The 19,922-nt window shown below is 45.0% G+C and overlaps 1 long non-coding RNA gene across 1 annotated transcript; it reads left to right on the top strand.

Annotated features, from left to right (window-relative positions):
* The first annotated feature begins 423 nt into the window (after positions 1 to 423).
* LOC144119368 (uncharacterized) lies at positions 424 to 4,710 on the top strand. The gene is made up of 3 exons (XR_013312342.1): positions 424 to 480; positions 723 to 878; positions 4,618 to 4,710. It is a non-coding gene; the product is annotated as an uncharacterized LOC144119368 (long non-coding RNA).
* The last annotated feature ends 15,212 nt before the right edge of the window (positions 4,711 to 19,922 follow it).

Genomic DNA, 19,922 nt, shown 5'->3' with positions numbered 1-19,922 from the left:
AATTCATTCTGTTGCCCTAAGATACCATTGTGATTCATTCTCTGCATTGTATGCCCTGGCCAGATCCATTTTCTTCTTTTAATTTCTGCCAGAATATTAACAACTTCCTTGTTCATCCCTGTTTTGGTTTCACTCGGTCAGTTATTCTATTAATAATTATATTCACTTTATTGAAAACATATTTTGGGCTAAATGGCATCAAGTTTGCCACTGTGCACAATGATATATATGGTTGGTCTTGTATGTCTTTACTTGTGTGGTAATGTTTATTTTGTGCTCACTGTCTAAACAACCTTATTTGCCTATCATATCCTAAGCCCTTCTATACCTATCTTCCTTCCCCCTGGCTCTTTCTCTTTTCAGTCATTCCTCCTCTTTCCTTTACACCGGCCATTGGTCACAAGGCTGCTGTGGAAACTACAGTCAGCACTGGGCCCTTTTTTGTTCATGGAACCTGCACTGCTACTATTAACACTAATAGTACGTTATCAGTATTTTTGTGATACTGCATTTATTGTTATTTATGAAGTAGTTGGCTAAGGCAATGGTAGCAGTGTTGGATATTACAATATATCATGCATATATCTCGCTTGAAATATATCAGTGTGTTCACTATTACACTACCCTCTATTTCTTTCAGTTCAGTTATTTGGCTATAGATATATTGTGCTTCTTTCTTAGTTTAGTGCACTCAAACTAAAACTTTGCGCTTTGTGTCGCAGGTAGAATCTACAATGATTGCTGCTCTGTGTCTTGTAAGCAGGAGGCAGTGTTCAATGGAGCCATGAACTTTCCTTGGAATTGAAAAGCCTTTGCCGTATTATGCGCTGAACCACGAGTGTAAAGAGGAAAATGTCATGCCTTGGATTTCTGCAGAGGTGAGCCATCGCGGTGAATCCACCAGCGCGAAAGACAGGGATGAGAAAAGAGACAAGACAGGTGCTGACTCTTGACTAATGTCTATTGGCGTGAACAGGGAATATATAAAAAGCCAAGCAATACCATAAACCGCGCAGTTACAGATAAGCATAAAGGACAACATGAGTCAAAAATCGCCCTCAACATTTCCCTGATCGAGATAGTCCAACTCATTGCGTGTTAACACGATAGACAAAACACTCGCACATTCCTCATGGAGTCATAAGATGTGTCTAGCCTCGATAATCTCTTATTTAATCTCTCTGAGTTTACTGCCAAAATGCGTGCTGCGAAAAGGAAAGGGTAGCAGACTTCACATCCCGTGCAGTGTACAGCAGAGTTACCCCAACCACCTAGCCAAGCCCCTACCCTCTTGTGTTCCTGTAGTCTTACATTCATACACCTTCCAGTTGCACCTACGTAAACCAGACCACAAGATAGTAATATCTGATAGCACATTCATTTTACAAGGTACATATACAGTTCACTCTACACGTGTACTTTTCTCGAGTCACATTCGCAGAATTATTCTTAAAATTTTACATACTTTAGACAACTTATTAGGGGCCGAGAAAGCCACTTTTACATCATACCTTTTGGCCACATTTTTCAAATTGTGCGACAATCTAAGTACATACGGTTACACAACTGGTCTTTTGGCATCTCGCTGGTTGGCGCCAGCCTGATTGTGCCGGTCACCGCGAAACTTTCTCAGCTTCTTTAACAATTTATCATATGCTCTTGCAGTAACAAGGTTGGGAAATCCTGCGTTCGTTAACCTTAAAATCTGCTCTTGGAAACTAGTCGTCATGCTGTGAAAGCATAATTTCATCAATTCGGAGCCCGCGCTAGAAAGTGCAATGCTATCTTTCAATAGCTTGGAATGGTCGACATGTAGCCAGGTAGCAGCTTAACACTCGCCAGCACACATGAAATGTGCAGAACATCAAGGTACGGTCCAGAAACCACAGCTCTTTTTCTTGGGAAATTTGCTCCAAGTTAAACCTGAGATAAAGACCTTGCTCCTTAAACAACTTGAGAAGATGTACAGGTCCCGAACTATCACAACCTTTATAAAAGACCAGGAAATCATCGACATAGCAAAAGATTTTTCCCCCAGCCCATGCACATTCTGGACAATTATTCTATCCACCCTACTCAAGAAAATATCGCTTAGCACAAGGTCAACCTTCGAACCATTACATATTCGAGACTTTAGAACACACACCGCACTGCGCTACTCTACAAACGTGCTCTTCAAATAAATGCTATTCAATAACATGCTCTTCAGATAAATTTCAGAAAAGAATTCATGCAAAATTATCTCTGGTTATTTGCAAAAGCATCTGTCTACTTCGCATCTTGAAGATCCATTTCTTGTACTCAATTCGCAGTGTGGTTGAGTATCTTAAGAATGACAATCCAGCGGATTGTCTTGTGATTAGTGTCGATGTACAACTATTTTATTCTATCCCGTATGAAGATCTTGTGAAAAGCTTATGAATGTGTATATCGGAGCACAACGATGAGCTCGTGTTTAGGAACGGGTGTGTAACATAATTCTTTTTTGGCACTTGCCTCCTTTTATTTGAAGTGAAGAGCATGTTTGTGGTGTATGGCAGTGCGGCATATGTTCAAAAGTCTGCTAAATGTATCGATTCGAAGGTTGCCCCTGTGCTAAGCAATATTATCTTAAGCAGGGTGGAAGGAATGATTGCCAAGAAATTGCATGGGCTGGGGGAAATCTTTCGCTACGTCTATGATTTTCTGGTCTTTTACAAAGGTTGTGATAGTGTGGGACCTGTACATATTGTGAACTTGTTTAAGGAGCAAGGCCTTTGTCTTAAGTTTACCTTGGAGAAAATGTCCCAACAAAAAGAGCTGCGGTTTCTGAACCTTACCTTGATGTTCTGCACACGCCATGTGTGCTAGCGATATTCACCCAGGAGTGTTAAGCAGCTACTTGACTGTTGGTCAAACGATTCTAAGCTAGTGAAAAATAGCATTGCGTCGTCAAGTCTAGGCTCGGTATTGGTGAAGCCATGCTTTTACAGCGTGACAACTTGTTTCCAAGAGAAGATTTTAAGGCTAATGAAAGCATGATTTCCCAACCATGCTATTGCAGAAGCGTGCGATAAATTGTTAAAGCTGAGCATATAAGATTGGGCAAGTTGGTCTGACATGCTAAAGCTAAGAATGGCGCAGCATCAAGTAACGAGGACAACAGGAGAGCACACCCACGCACAAGTGCCATCCTTGGAGCGGATGCAGAATCTAAGCGCGCGTACTTGACATTCAGCGTTGGCAGCCAAGGATCGGGCTCATTCAATCTTTAGCGTTCAAATCCGTGTTTCCTCGTTTCCTTGACTGTCAACGCTGAATGTCATGCACGCGCTCTTGGATTCTGTATCAGCTCCAGGGTTGGCACTTGTGCGTGGGTGTGCTGTCCTGCTTTCCTCGTTACTTGATGCTGCGCCATTCTTCCCTTTAGCATGTTAAAAGCTGAAACCCCTTCGCAGGGACTGGCGTGATCAGGCCGGGGCCAGCCAGTGAGATGCCAAAAGACTGACTGTGTTACTGTACATACATAGATTGTTGCAAACTTTGAAAACTGTGGCCAGAAGGTATGACGTAAAAATTGTGTGTTAGGCCCCTAATAAGTTGTCTACAATCTGTAAAATTGTTAATAATTTTGTGAATTTCGTTAGGGAAAAGCACATGTGTCGAGTGAAACGTGGCAACATATGTGCCTTGCAACCATTGCATGCATTGCATACCATTATCATGTGGTTGGGTTTATGTTGGTGAAACTGGAATGTGTATCAATGTAAGACTACAGGAGCATGAGAGGTATTTGGATATTGGTAGGGGTTGTAACTTATCTGCATATTACAAGGGATGTGAAGGCTGCTAGCCATTCCTTTCGGCAACAAGCATTTTGGCGCTACGTTCACAGTAGATTAACCAGAAAATTATTTGAGGCTAGACACATCATATGACTCAGTGACGAATGTGTGAGTGTGCTGCCCATAGCGTTAAAATGCAGCGGGTTGGACTGTCTAGATGAGAGGAATGTTAAGTGCAATCTTTTACTTATGTTGTGATGTAGCTTATGTGTAATTGCGTAGTTTGTGGTGTGTGGCTTTTCTGTATACTCTCTGTTCACTTCAATAAACTTCAGTTGCGAGTCAGTGCCTGTTTTGTTTCTATTCTCGTCCTTGTCTTGTGCTGATAGATTCAAGTACTTGTAGAGTAGATTAACGGAATTGTGTACTTGCAGAGGCTTGTGAAAAAACCAGAGGAATTTTCTTTCCTTTATGCAGAATGGAAGGTTGAAATTTTTTTACTTAAATGTTTGCAGCATTAAATTCCATTCGGAAAGGTAAAACCCACTTTATTGTACATTTTGTGTGCAATGGTGCCGATGGCTGCATGCAACTGAAAACATTCGTCCAGGTTATCTAGCTAGCGTCCTTCCTTGTGCCACATTTTCTGAAATATTATTTTGTCAGATTTATTTCAATAAGAATTTCTAAGAACATATTAATTACACCAAATTTGGTGATCATATATGACATATTTCAAAGCGTGATGATCATTGTTATTTTTTAGTCTGGGCAGTACAATGAGAAGTACATAGTATATAGTAAAATTAAATATGACCGGTCTAACATAAACAAAACTACTCTTTTTATAGAGGAAAATTTTGCTACCGAAGTGCTGGTGTTACATGGCATTATGAAGACGTGGACAGTGTGCTGTATTCATGATGGCACGAGAACTTGCGTACAGTGCTTCAGGCAATTGGTGAGTACCTTGGTGCTGTGCTTCTGCTAATGTAGCCAAATTATGTTTTTAATCTAAGAGTGTATCTGAAAACTTAAGCAAAAATTGAGTAGTATTTAGATATTCTTGCACCAGATACCACTGTGAGAATTGGTTATTAATGATGTGTCTCACATGTACCCTTGTCTGCTGAATATAGTAAGCATGGCTTTCGAGCTGAGTGCCTCCGACGTATGAAAAAAAAATGGCCACTGGACTGCTCCACGACGCGTAGAGCAGCCCAGTGCAGCACATTCAGGCTTCAAGGAGTGGAGAATGAAGGCAGTAAATAATTCAAAAGTAGAAAACACAGCACAAACCACAGGACAAGGAAACTGACAGAACACACCGACCCTGATGACACTATTTGCATGAAGGATGTTATAAAGTTGCCTGTCATGTAATGCAAGATGGAGGTCGCACAGGACGGTTGTTAAATATGAGTTGATGCAGACGCCTTCTGTCATTACGTAGTGCTCACTGTAGAACTCGAGCAAGAAGCAAAGGTAACAGCTGAGCATGGCCAGACTCTTGTGCTTTCCTCCGCAAGCAATCTGGAATTGCACTTAGAAATCTTTTATGCTTTCGCTTGACATATACATCATTGCTGCATGTGGCGGGGAAAAGTACATACCCTTGATGTCAAGTGACAGTGCACTCACAGGGCTGGTAACAGCTCACTGAGGTGTTGTGATATATCTACAGGGCACCTCATGAGAAATTCTTAGGCATCAGAACACAGAGCCCTTGCAGGAATTCTCTCAAAGTTTGTTGCCACATGGACATCTTCGTAATCAATGTCCCTAAAAGGCGAGCCTTCATTTAGTGTTAGAAAAAAAGGCCTAGGACATGGGTCTTTTTGCTTCTCCATTAGTGCCAAAATATTTGCTAGCGAGATCTTTCGCAGATATATAATTATTTCACAAAATGTTAAGAAGGAGACTGAAGCTGTGCCAAGCAGTACCAGTAAAAAACGTATCACAGCTGTTCAAAAAGCACAAAGACTCATGCCTTCATCCTTCTTTTGCATCAGACACATGAGGACACTTCGTCTTTCTGGGCCATCATTTTGAAAAGGTACACATGGCAACGGCCTTTGGTTAAATTTCTGCAAAGAGCCGTTTTTTGAAACTTGAGCATCCGTTCCTCGTGAGGCACACTGCAGAGATATTGGAATGCCTTAGTGAGCTGCTTCCGGTACGTGTGACTGCATTTTCACTGACATCAGATATTAGTACATTTTCTTGCACATGCTGAGATAATGGAAACTATGAGTGAAAACATGCGGTTTGGGGGAAGTGTGTTTCCTGGGGCCGTATTCCAAGTTTGTGTCATAATAAAAAGCGTTATAATCTGCCGCAACGGGCACACCTGAGTGGTTGAAACGCCAGAAGCGGAAGTGGGGGTTCGGATGCAGCGAAAAGGGTCGAAGAAACCGGACGGTGACGTCAAACATATAGCACATAGTGTGCGCAGCAGATGCTCGACAGCCAACATGGCGGCATGCTCTGAAGTGAAGCCTCTCGCTTCGAAGTGAACTCGTCGATGTTACTGCGTTTTTCGGCCCGGGAACTGGATATAAACTGAGTGCGGGACATTCGCTTCGTCTTGTCTTGCCTATAACAAATTGGATGTACGATAAATTTGGCAAGCGTCCCGCATTTTTCAGATGTTACCAATGTTCCTTGCTCGCTAAGTTGTGCATTTAGTACTATGTACAGAAAGGCACCTGCATTTATTTATTTATTTATTTATTTGTGATACCCTCAAGGTACAAAGTACATTTCAGAGGGGAAGGGCAGTTGTTAACAAGAAAAATAAACAAAGCACAATTCATACAAAACTATAGAACAACGGAGGCAGGATAAAAAGAAGTGAGCAAAATGAACACGGAACAGATTAATAAAATAGTTTAAGAACAATACTAATACGTGGAGAACACAACACTCCAATAAAATATAAAAGCGATCATTATGTAATCAGAGTGGTAAGTATTCTTCTAAATTGAGTTGAATCAGTGATGCTAGTTAATGATGCGGGTAGGGAATTCCATTCTTTAGAAGTTAGAGGAAAATATGATTGCGCACATGTCACTGTGTTACAATGAGGCACTGTGACCTTGTGTTGATGATCACGACGGTGAGAAATGAACGGTGCTGGTTGAATCCATCGAGAGCGAAGTTGAAAATTGGAGTAGAAAATCTTATGGAATAGGCAGATGCGGAAGTGCTTACGGCGGGTAGCTAGGGGCAGGAGGTTTAAAGACTTTTTCATTTGGGTGACGCTAGATGTACGATGGTAATTGCCTAAAATGAATCTAGTTGCACGATTCTGGACAGTTTCCAGAACCTGTGTCAGTGAGACCTGTCCAGGGTCCCATATAGATGAAGCGTATTCCATTTGCGGTCGTACGTAGGTCATGTATAATAATGATTTTAATGAAGATGGAGCAAGTGTAAAATTTCTTCGAAGATAACCAAGCGTTTTGTTTGCTTTAGATGCTCTATGTTCTATATGAAGTTTCCAGGACAGGGTGTTAGTTATATGTATGCCAAGATACCGGTACGATCTTACGCTTTCAAGGGGATGACTGTGAAGAAAATAAGGAGGACAAGTAGTATTTGAACGTGAAACTCTCATAGATTTGCATTTTTTTAATATTTAGTTCCATTTTCCAATTATGACACCAGTCTAGTATGTTATTAAGATCGACCTGGAGAGAGCGAATATCGGAATCGTTAGTTATTTTACGGTAAATCACGCAGTCGTCGGCAAACAAACAAATCCTAGAGTTAACAGTAGCAGGCAGATCATTAATATAAATCAGGAACAGTAAAGGGCCAAGGACAGATCCTTGAGGAACCCCAGAACCAACTGGCACGGTAGAAGAATTACTGTCATTAGCATGCACAAACTGAAGGCGAGAAAAAAGAAACGCGCGAATCCAGTTCAGAACAGAAGGGTCAATATTTAGAATGCTGAGTTTATATAGAAGTAATGAATGGTTAACTTTATCGAATGCCTTAGCGAAGTCGAGAAATATGCAGTCTGTGGAAAACGCGGAGTCTAAGTAGAAGTGCAGATCATTAGTAAAGGAAAGTAATTGAGTTTCACAGGAGAAACCTTTCCGAAAGCCATGCTGAGTCAGAGAAAAGAAGCTATTATCTTCAAGAAAATTAACAAGGTGAGTGAGAATTATATGTTCCATTATTTTGCAGGCTATTGATGTGAGAGAGATGGGTCGATAGTTAGATGGGTTCTGTTTGTCACCGGCTTTATGTACAGGTATGACATTAGCAGTTTTCCAGTCCTCGGGTAGTACGCCATCATGGTACGACTGTGAGAATATGCTTTCCAAAATGATAGAGGTATATTCAACAGTATTCCGAAGAAATTTGCTATTAATGCCATCGATTCCGCTAGAAGATGTTTGTTTTAAATTATTAATGATCGGTATAATGCCATGAGAGTCAAACACAATTGGATCCATACAGTAGTAGTTACACGATTGGAGTTTGGGATGGTGGCGATCAACGGATGAGGAAGAAAATGACTGGACAAAAGAGTCATTTAGTGAAGTGGCACAAAGATGGTCCGGAATGGGATTTCCAGTTGCTGAAAGTAATGACACTTTGTCGTTAGTGCTAGGTTTTATTATGCTCCAGAAGCGTTTAGGATTAGACTTTAAGGTGTTCGGGAGGGTTACATTAAAAAAAGAAAATTTAGTAGTCTTTAGTGCACGGGAATAGGCTAAGGCAGCTGATTTATATGCAGTCCATCGCTCAGGTTTTAATGAATTCCTAGCAGTTCGAAAAAGTCTTTTCTTTTTGTTAGAAAGGCGGTTTAAATATCGATTATACCATGGAGCTTGGTTATTTGAGTAGACGCGCCGAAGAGGAATATGTCGGTTAATCAATTCAGATACCTTATTTCGGAACATGCACCAGTTAGTTTCCACCGAGCGCTCGAGGTAATTAGGCAAGAATATGTCTAGAAAAGAGCTCAGTTCATCATTAATAGCAAGAAAATTAGCCTTGTTGTAGTCCCTAATATTTTTGGAGCGGTTTGATGAAGGTACGTGTTCATGAGTTAACGTGAAATGTAATACATCGTGGCCGCTCAGGCCAGGCATATGTATTACAGGTGACGTGCAATCTTCTGCAGTCGTTAATACAAGATCTAGAAGAGAGGATGAATTTTGAGTAACACGTGTGGGTGAAGTGACGATTTGTGTCAAGCCAAAGTCTGCGCAGATGGTGATAAATTGGTTAGTTTCTGCGCTCGGTGGGTTAGAAAAAGGGAACGTGTGTGACCAGATAATGTTGGGATAGTTGAAGTCCCCCAAAAGTAGAATTTGTGCGCTGGGATATCGAACAGTGATTTGATTCAGGCTGTCATGCAAGCTATCACAGAATGACATATCGCTGGAAGGGGAGCGATAGCAAACGCCGATGATCACTTTCCTGAAACCTAAATTCACGCAGCACCACACAGATTCAATATCAGAAACAATTGATATGCAGTGACAATCAAACTGCTCGTCAATTGCGAGCAAAACACCACCACCTGTTCTTTGAGTGCGGTCACTGCGGTAGACAACATATTTTTTATCGCAATGAAACAATTCTGAATTAGATATTTTGCTGCTGAGCCACGTTTCAGTTAATGCAATAACATTTGCTTTGAGGTCGTTAATCAAGGTGCATAATTCATCCTTCTTACGAAAAATACTTCGAATGTTAGTATAACAAACACAAAATTCTGATTTCGATGATGTGGCATCTCTTCCCCTCGCGCATTCCTATTTCTTATCCTTATCGGGGAGTAGTTGGCGTCCAGAACGAAGAAATCTAGGTGATGCAGAAGCATTCATCGGTGCAGTATTCGAGGATGCGATTTCAAAAACAATGTCATCTACTTCATTATAACTGTAACATTTTCCATTGACATGCAGTTTCTTATACCCAAGTTTATATGGTTTATGCAGGCTTTTACCGTATTCTCTTAGCTTTTTTTGAATGTTGCGTGTGGCAACGCATAAGTCCTCACTGAGAGCAAAGCCAGTGTCTTTTAACATGGAACATTTTGCGAAAACTGATTGTCTGTGCTTATAGGTAGCAAATTTGACAATAACCGGCCTTGTTTTTCCTTCTACAAACCGACCGATCCTGTGCGCACGTAAAATGCTTTCACTTGTTAAGCTGAGGTTTAGTTTATCGGCAATGACCCCTAAAACTTTCTCTTCAGAATCAGCATACGCTTCACTTTCATCGTCTTTTATTCCGTAAAAAAGCAGATTGTCGCGTCGAGAACGGTCCTCTGCGTCGTCTAATCGGTGGCGCATTGCGCAGGCTTCCAGTTCAAGACGTTTAACTTTATCGCTTAGCTCATTAAAATCGGCCTGCCAATGCTGAAGCATTGAAGTCTGGCCTTCAACAACGTCTAACCGGGTCTTTATGTCGGAAATAGCTTGAAAAGCGATTCTTTGCTGGTCTTTCAGTTCAGTCACCGTCTCGGCTACCGATTTTTGCACTGTTTCCATCCTGATTGAGCGCTCGCTTAAATCTTTGAGTGTATTAAGAATTTCCGCAAGAGTCTGTTTGTCAGGACCCGGATTGCACTCTACGTCCCCACACAAAAGCAATAAAAGTGAACAGAAAGGCTCGAACAAGGCTCCAGGGCATGGAAGCACGACTATAAAGGCATCATCTGACTTAAAGCAGTGGTAAGGTAGTTTGAACTGGTAACTGACCTGCATGACGAAGAAGAGCGCGCGTGAGCCTCCCATTCTTTCGGTGCTTCCATGCCCTATGAGCGGCGGCTGCGCAGCACATGCTTTTATACGGTGCACAGTGGGGACTGTCGATGATCCTGTGGCTGCGATAGACTGTGGCAGGACGTGATGAGGCAGGAAATGTTGAAGCTGTTCATGTCGGCAAGTTGTCAACCAGTCGCATCCTGGTGGAGCGGCAATACTGGATGCCCCTGAAGCAGAGGCGTTGATGGCGAGCGCGCTCAAAGGATGCACTTGGCCATGGTCCACCCAGGCGGCAGCCGGAAAGAAGAGCAACTGCATGACGAAGAAGAGCGCGCGTGAGCCTCCCATTCTTTCGGTGCTTCCATGCCCTATGAGCGGCGGCTGCGCAGCACATGCTTTTATACGGTGCACAGTGGGGACTGTCGATGATCCTGTGGCTGCGATAGACTGTGGCAGGACGTGATGAGGCAGGAAATGTTGAAGCTGTTCATGTCGGCAAGTTGTCAACCAGTCGCATCCTGGTGGAGCGGCAATACTGGATGCCCCTGAAGCAGAGGCGTTGATGGCGAGCGCGCTCAAAGGATGCACTTGGCCATGGTCCACCCAGGCGGCAGCCGGAAAGAAGAGCAACTGCATGACGAAGAAGAGCGCGCGTGAGCCTCCCATTCTTTCGGTGCTTCCATGCCCTATGAGCGGCGGCTGCGCAGCACATGCTTTTATATGGTGCACAGTGGGGACTGTCGATGATCCTGTGGCTGCGATAGACTGTGGCAGGACGTGATGAGGCAGGAAATGTTGAAGCTGTTCATGTCGGCAAGTTGTCAACCAGTCGCATCCTGGTGGAGCGGCAATACTGGATGCCCCTGAAGCAGAGGCGTTGATGGCGAGCGCGCTCAAAGGATGCACTTGGCCATGGTCCACCCAGGCGGCAGCCCGAAAGAAGAGCAACTGCATGACGAAGAAGAGCGCGCGTGAGCCTCCCATTCTTTCGGTGCTTCCATGCCCTATCTGGCGCCCATTCTGAGCTACTTTCTATTTGCACAAAATGATAGACAACTGTAAAGACTTTCATGCGCACAGTGCCGCCCGGGAAAGCGCATTTTGTCTGCTTCTTTCTCGACCTGTGGTTTTTTACTGTTTACTGTTATGAGAAATGAATTTTGGGCAATAAATTATAACCGGCTGGTTCTCAGTGAATGGCTTTTGCAAGCTTCTACGAAAGCCGATTGTTCAATAGCGGATGGTTGAAATGTATTTGTGAAATTTATATTTGGTGTTGTGTGACTACTAAGTGAGGATTTTTTTTGTGCTTTTCAGATGGATCCGACAGCAATGTGCAGATGTACAATGTGTGTAGTTTGCCATGAAAATAAAACGTATGCACTTGTACTCACCCAAACACTTACCACTCTTTCATTCTAAGCTGCATTCTTTGTACGTATGCAATACATAATATGCGTAAAGGAAAGCCTTGTACATAACACTTATTTCTCCGGCACCTGGACGGCTATATCTGCAGTGAACATTGTGGGCAGAAGCTATACGAAGACACATGTTCATGTACTACAGAAAGTACATAATTACAATACAGAAAATTTTCGCTCTAGATGAAATGAGTTCCGAGTGAACGGAGGACGTATGCATACACATTGCGGAAACTTCAATAAGAACAAAACAGAAGCATTCGTTGTGAAAAAACTATTTCGGTCTAGTGCATAGCATGGCGTAACTTTCCGTTACCAAGAGTGTGACAGTCGTCATACGGAGTCTCTGTTTCTGACATTTAGTCCGTACCTCATGTTGCGGAAAACCCTCCGGCAACGCATTACCAGTGGATTTCTCTGTACTGCGGAGCATTTTTTTTTTACAGTGTGTACGCCTATTTTTGTCGCTGAGTTTCTGGCCATTGAGTTGGCCTTAATAACGATTCTTTGCAGTATCTCTCAGGTTATTAAACTTTCAGACAGCCTTTCCGTCTTGACAGCGTTCGAAAAATCCAGGGATACTCCTCTGAGCCGTTCCCGACGATTTTTTATTCCACCACATGTTACAGAAGTACGTCTTCACTGGGTCTCTGGGCTCTGTGGCATTTTTTTCTAATGAGAGGGCTGATCTTCTAGCTAAGTCCACCCTTGGGGGATCTATTGTCCCGTTCGTCCCTAATAGTCTTCTTGACTGCAGCACGCTTCCAACGGTTCCAGAGATTGCACAACTTGAGCCATGAGCCTCTCCTTGCTGTAGCAGATTTGCAGCACCTGGCATTTCCTTGGAGTGTGCTGATGTGCAGTTCAAGGAAATGTGAGGTGTCCATGACCATCTTGCGCTGCAGAATACCGCGACTAAATATCTATTTAAATCGATGAGGGTTATCGCTGACCAACCTCCGTGAGTCTTGTGGCGAAATTGAGTCAATTCATCACTTTTTTCTCTTTTGCCGTCGGTTCGCTTTTCTCCGTACAACATACTTGAAGATTATCTCGCTCGACTGGGGCTACCTCTATCTATTCCGTTCTTCCTCTCCTTCGGAGCAAGCGCCAAGGTATATTACTTAAAACCAGTGCGCGATTTTATTCACGGATATAATTGCGTCAGGTAGATTCTTAAGCTAGAATGTGAATTCACAGCTTTTTTATATACGTTTTTTCATCACTTTTTTAATCCAAATGCGAGTCTCCTTCACAAAATTATCCAATTATGCACTCCTTACCCATGTGTGCGTTTGTAGCAGCAATGAACCCTGGCCAATCCACTGCAGTGGGTACGCGTCATTAAGCCTGAGGACATCATCATCATCAACTCTAGCGGCGCCTTGCTGGCACGGCAGCCTACGCTATGCTCTGGGGCACCCTGAAATAAATGTGGCCACACCGCATCTGGATTTTTTGCGCGCTACATAGTTGGTGACCTAGGACAGCTCGAATGCCCCCACAATCGGAGCACCGCAGCTGTATCTTCGAGTTCCTTCCTCTCCATGGACCTACCGCAAGATGAGTGGCGCCTGATCCCGCCCCAACACCCGTCCCGAGTACAGCTGTGGCCATTCCGCCCGCACAGCCCCATTGTTTGGTTCGTGCAAGTGGAGGCCCAGCTATACACCAACAGCGTGTCGTCGCAGATTTGGCGGTTCCTCCTTGTCAAGTGGAAGTTGCCCGCCAGCATCTTTGACCAGCTTGACCTTCCACCGCCGGATGATCACCTGTTCGATGGAGTGAAAGAACCTTTATTCGGTTTTACGGTGCTCCACTCCACCACCCCGCTGCCAGCAATGTGCCACATAGTGGGGCGACGGAAGCCAGTACAGCTGCAAGCATGCGTCCGACAGCGGCTCCAGCTCAGCCTTTCTCGCACACTAACGAGAGTACACTCTCGCTATTGCCGGCTGAGATACCACTCGCTAAGCGCCCCATCTGTTCTACTTTTGCTTCTACCTGTGGATCCCCATCGCCTTCCACGCAAAGTTCGTCAGCACCTCCGTTCCTGCCGCCCGTGCAGCCCACTCTGCCTCCTGCCGTCAGCCACACGCACACTCAACGCTGTCGAGTTTCGCCGGACAATCTGCTTGCATCGCACCACGCCACTTGCTGTACATCTGATGCCGTCAGCCATACTTTTGCCACCGTGACAGCCTAGACAAGCACTGCAGCTCCTGTTTTCCGCGAGGCGTCCAGACACTACCGTGCGTCTCATTCACCGCAGCCGGTGGAGTCTGGACCGTCCCTCACGGCCATTTGTGACCATGCCGTCTCCTACTGCTCCTTTGCCTCTACTGACTACGCTGCCGTTATCTCAGCTTTCGCTCTCTTCATTGCGGCTGGCACTCATAATTCGCGTACTCCAGCTCCGTCTCCGCACCTTGCGACCGTTCCGTGCATCACAGCCCGTGAGAGTAACGGCGAGCGGCAAGTTCAGCGACGTGCGACGTTTTTGCGTCGCCGGCACAGCAGCCAGCGAATCCGTACGTTCAGGCCTCGCTGCCGACCACGCCGCAGTTGACCTCACCGCCGTGTACCTAGCACTTGATCACGTGAATGCCGCACTTACCGCCGCTGGCTTATAACCTCCTCCACCTACGGGACTGCCTCAAGCCCATCATCCGCCCAATCCGGATCCGCAGTGCCAGGGAGTAGACGAGCCAACCGGCTTTCCTTGGGCGGCAGCACCCATATGGTCACTCCGTCCGCGCTTCCATTTCGTGGCAAACCTCAACCACTGAGAAGTAGCTAGGGTCTCCCTCCCGAACTTGCACCGTTTACCCGACGGCCCCGCATGGAACTAGTGATCTGAACTTAAACGGCCTCTCACAATTGTTCCTTTTCATTCAGTGTCTGTGCTCCCTTGTGCATTCTTCCTTTAGTGCGTCTCCTCTCGCGCCAACTCCTTGTTCGCGCTGGGCGAGGTAAAGCCCCTTGATATTGAAAGTAGCGCATTTCTGTGAACTTTGCCGCCGCACCGCGGACTCTCGCATGTCCTCCTCGCCCGACTCTCTGCTCGGCGCTTTTCTGAACGATGATTGGTCCCTCCAGCCATCGCGTCCAGGCTACGCGCGGGAAAGGATCGTTTTCTTCTGTTTTTCTTTTTGTCGGCTTCATGCGCAGGCCGTCTGCCTCTGCTGCTGGTCCAGCTCCGTTGACTTACGCGCTGACTATTCGAACTCTACATTTAGTGCCGCGTGAAAATGGCATCGTGCTGTTCGCGCTTGCTCGAGGAAAAAATGACATCAGCCGAAGAAAAAAAGTGGATCCCAACCATCGCCCTCAATGACTTTGTTCCGACAAAGCCAACTGCGAAGTACTATGCATTTCGTGTTATCCGAACTAGTGTGCATAATTAAAACCTCTTGCGAGGTCATCAGGAAGCTGATAATCTTGCCTAATTCGCTGCTCACTGTGCGTCGTTTACATGTTAATCTTTCCATTTGATGGCATTACTCTGTGGGTTCTATTGGCGTTGGTTGGCGTGCGGATTGCGCTTATTATATCCGCTTTAATTTCTGAATCTCAGTGTGGGTTACCGCGAAAAACGTTTGCATCGTCGTGGTTAATTTTTTTTGCTAGTAAATACGCGTGCTTCTGACCTCCTGCAAAAAAAAAAAAACATGTTGATTTTCATAGCGTGTGCGGCAGCCTCTCTCTTGCGTGCCCCAGAGCTTTTGCGTGGTAGCTTTAACGGCCTTATACCGTTTTCTGTCTAGGGATGATAAGGGATGTTAATATTTAGAGCGATTAAGGCACTCGTTCCATCATCGCGACTGGGTGCAACTCTACCGCCATTCCGAGATCTAATGCCACCCGAAGAGCGAGTCACAGAAAAGGCGCCTTTTCGAGCGAGCTTTAACTTATCGCAGGAGAAATTGTTATGATAACTGCATTAAATGATGTTTTCAAATAACATCAGGTTCTTTAACTCAGTAGTTTATAAGATATACTACGAATCGCTTCCCTGAGACTCACTTAGTCACGGAATAAATACATAATTTCTGATCGCGATTTACAGTGCTGAATGTTGATTCAGCACGGGCATCTGAAGCATTCCTTGAATGCATTCTAGGGATTAACGTGGATGAGTCATCAAGAGAATATCATATCTTTCCGCCACTTAAAAAACTCTTCTGTTGGCACCAGCAATCACTCCAAAATTTTAAGCCCAACCCTTGGCCAGGCGCACTTCTGAACATTAGTTAAAGTTAACGAAAAACTAGAAAATAAAACTCTTCTCTTTTAAGCAGCCGTGAAATTTGTAATGACGATGCAATAAAGCCGCGCCGTGTTCAGCACACCGAGGAGCCAAGCTTAAGATTTTCGGTCTGAAACCTGCTAAAAAATGCATAAAGCGCTTTAAAGAAAACTTCACAGCACCTTCGCAGCTACTCGCGAAACATGTTACCTAAATCGCCGCAATCTTTATCTCGCTCGACTGCAAAAGAAGCGCGTCATAAACAGACTTTCTGTGAAAATGTAGTGCTAGCTCAGATCTACCTTTAGTGGAGCGCCAATGCGCTGAAAAATATTGAATATACAAACGTAACACAAATCTTAGGCTAATAAAAACTCCCGTATTCAGGAGGACGGAGTGTGCTTTGATTGTTATTGCTGCAAGCGCTCTTTACTCGAACGAGAAGGTGATAAATGTGGGTCGTGGTTGAGTCACGCACGTCGCATCACTTTCTAGTGGTTCTGTTTAAAAATAGAGCGTGAAAAAAAGTGCAAACTTCGGCGCGCTTATGTGTGCCAGCGAACACATCGGGCCGGCGAGCGCGCGATGGCCATCGAAGCGTGCCGTGCGCAGCGCGCACAGTCAGCGGGCGAGGATAATCGAGGAGAAAAGCGCCGGAGTTCTAAAACGCTTTCTACCTAAGTCCATTTCCTTACCCTACTAAAGGAGGCCTTCATGCTCCGTTAACGTAAGGCGCCCTACAAGGGCCGCCCCGAATTCTGAAAGCTCCCTTCACACTCCCTCACGAAAGGAGCGCATCGCCTAAGGGGCACCTATGACCCGTGTGCGGTCGACATTATATGCAATAAATATGAAGAATATGTCAATATCTGACGAAAATAACTTACTGTGTTGATGGACCCACATTCATATTGATATATCCGGACATAATACGAATTTTATTGATCGCGTCCTGGCCTAAAGTATTGAACATTTTACATTCGGCGGAAAAGCAAGCTCCTCTGGCAACAAGTGCTTGCAGCGTGCGCTTTTTTTTATTTTCTGTCAGAAGCAGTCGAAAGTCGTCGCGTCATGCCCGGCAAAGTATTTCACTGAAGAAGAGAAAGACCTCCTTAGTGAGCTTGTAAGGAAATATAAAAATGTAGTGCATTGCAAGAAGACTGAGGCCGTTTCGCTCAACGCGAAATCGAGAGCGTGGGAGCGCTTACGCACGGACTGCAACAGTATGCCCAGCGTTCGCCCACGAGAAGTCAAATAGCTGAATAAGCTGTGGGACAATTTTAAGCAAGAGCTTTAAAGGAGAAGGCGAGGGAAACAAGAGAATTGGTGACGACGGCTAAGTTTCCGTTTCTTCTTTATGTGATGTTACAAATTTTAAAGTATGGCATATTACAGGTGGAGGTCCACCGCCGGACCATTTAGACCTGAAGCTCGTAGAAACCGATTTTCTGCCGCATATTGCGGTGAAGGTGCCCAACCCGTTTGACAGCAACGGGCTTCATCCGCCAGCCAGCCAGTCAGTACTCTCATTGACGGCATGATCCGCGAAGAGAGACGGCACGACGAAAGTGGCAATAGTAAGCGGAACATTCCATTCTTGCGGTGTTTCGGCTGCCGGCGCCGACCTCGCTGATTGAATGTTTTGCAAGCAAGTAGCGTTTGCGAATCTCTGGCGGCCACCTCCTCCTGATTTGCATTTCATAGAAAATGAATACGCTGTGCTGCACAGAGCCCGGCACGCGAGCACGCTGCTCGGCAGCTATGCACAGAACTTTACAGGAGCACCCGACTCGCATCGATTCGTGACGTGAGCTCGTACCGCCTGTTGTTTACTGCGAGTCATACTGAGCGCTACAGTACATCGTATTTACGCCAAATAAAAATCGTTTTGCCGCTTTCCGCGACTTGTGGACGCTCCAAATGACTCATTGCGCTGTTATCCTGGATTCTGCATCTGCATGTTGGATTCCTCAGCCCATCTGTAAAGGCGCAGTATCCAAGCTCCCACGGCAACACAGCTGAAGAAGCTCGTGTGTCTTAAAAGGTAGTTATAATGTTTGTGCCTAATTTACTGCCTCAGAGTGTACATTAGCAGCAAATACTTGCTGTGCACAGTGATGTGCTTGTCAGTCTTGGTGCTTAAAACACCAAAGAAAGAGGTCTGGTTTTGTTCAATCACATTTATTTGCTTGATTTTATCAAGAATGTCTTGAAATGCTTTATCACAATTTCTAGCAGAATACACACCAGACAGCCAAGCTAATGGCAGCCAAATGGTGGATGAAGTGCTCCGCAGCTCGCCAGCACCTGCTGTCAGCAATGCCGGGCAGGCAGCCGAAGAGGAAGAGGAGACCCCCAGGTCCACACACACAGCAACGACACAGAAACCGAGCCAGCGGTTTACCGTCGGCAAAGTGGCCAGGTTGCTGCCATGGAGCAAGCTCTGTCGACAGTTGAGGCACAGTTTCAGGCTACAATGCGCATTGAACATCAATCAAGGCTAAAAATTATTGCAGATTAGCAGGCGCTAAAAGAGCAGCAATACGCTGATGAGAGGAACGAAAGAAATGTATTTAATAAAATGATGAGTGTGTTGCGAGAAAAAGAAAAAACACAGAAGCTTAAGCAAGCTGTACTTGCTAAGCAACTCTAGACTCTCTCTGCAAAGCATCACTGAATAAAGTCATTGTACCTAGTATTGTGCCAGTGTCTTTCAACCCTTTAGCAACTGTTTAGGTCATTTTAGCATTCCTGCCGCATTCTCAGTTCACGCTGATACTCACTTGCAATTCCAAAGCATTCAACGCACAAATTTACCTCTAATAAGAGTCCGTCTAACTCCTCCCTCGACTCTGGTTGTTTGCGAAGCACCGCTGAATAAGCCGTGCTCTCAGCTGGGAGCCCCGATGGGTGTCAGGGGGCCATGGTCCTTCAACATCTTCGTGCTCGGGCTCGTCGCGATTTGTAACTGGGTCCCTCAGGGAACACGAAATGTGATGTAGTGCTGCGCACGCTGTTATGATGGCAGCTCACCGTTGCGTCTTAGTTTCAAGCTACTTTCCGAAGCACAAAAATATCCTCTTCCACACTACAAATGCTCGCGCTACTGAGTTCCGCGTCTTAATATGACTCCTGTTGTACCTGGAGGAAGCAAGAAAAATAATTAACACATGCATATTACACGCCGGTGCAGCAAAATTGTTTATCTTGCATTTTCTGTGCACATATTTGCGGGTTCCTGAGTGGCGTCATCATGAAGGGCAAATGCGTATCCTTGATCTCTAAGGACATCAGGTACTGCCTTTTGTTGGTAGCTCGCCATTACTCGGCTGTTACAGAAGACGCGGTTATCGTGAACGGAACCAGGCAAACTTCACACAGCACCATAAAACTGAAGTTTGGGGCCTATGATAGCCTGTAAAGGAAACAAGAAAAGGAAATTCAGACCATTGTGGCACATGAAAGAAAAACGCTTTATCTAACGACAAATTAAGCACTCAGCAGCTCCTCGGCCAGTCATACTAGGGCTAATTTGACAGCCAGCTATGCCAACCCGGGCCAGGAGCGCTAGGTTGACGGTGAAGGGCTGCGGGAAAGGGCATTGCAAGGCTTGTGGTGTGTATGCATAATGCCACGTAAACATGCAAATGTAGTGTGCCCTGTTGCCTTGAAAACTACTCAGCATAGGTGAACCTACACCAGGCTCATAACATTTTTAAGGCAACAGCCTTTCTTGCCTCATCAGTGT

The sequence above is a fragment of the Amblyomma americanum genome, chromosome 2 (assembly GCF_052857255.1).
Source record: "Amblyomma americanum isolate KBUSLIRL-KWMA chromosome 2, ASM5285725v1, whole genome shotgun sequence".
NCBI classification, from domain to species: domain Eukaryota; kingdom Metazoa; phylum Arthropoda; class Arachnida; order Ixodida; family Ixodidae; genus Amblyomma; species Amblyomma americanum.
This window is presented reverse-complemented; position numbering and strand designations above follow the sequence as displayed.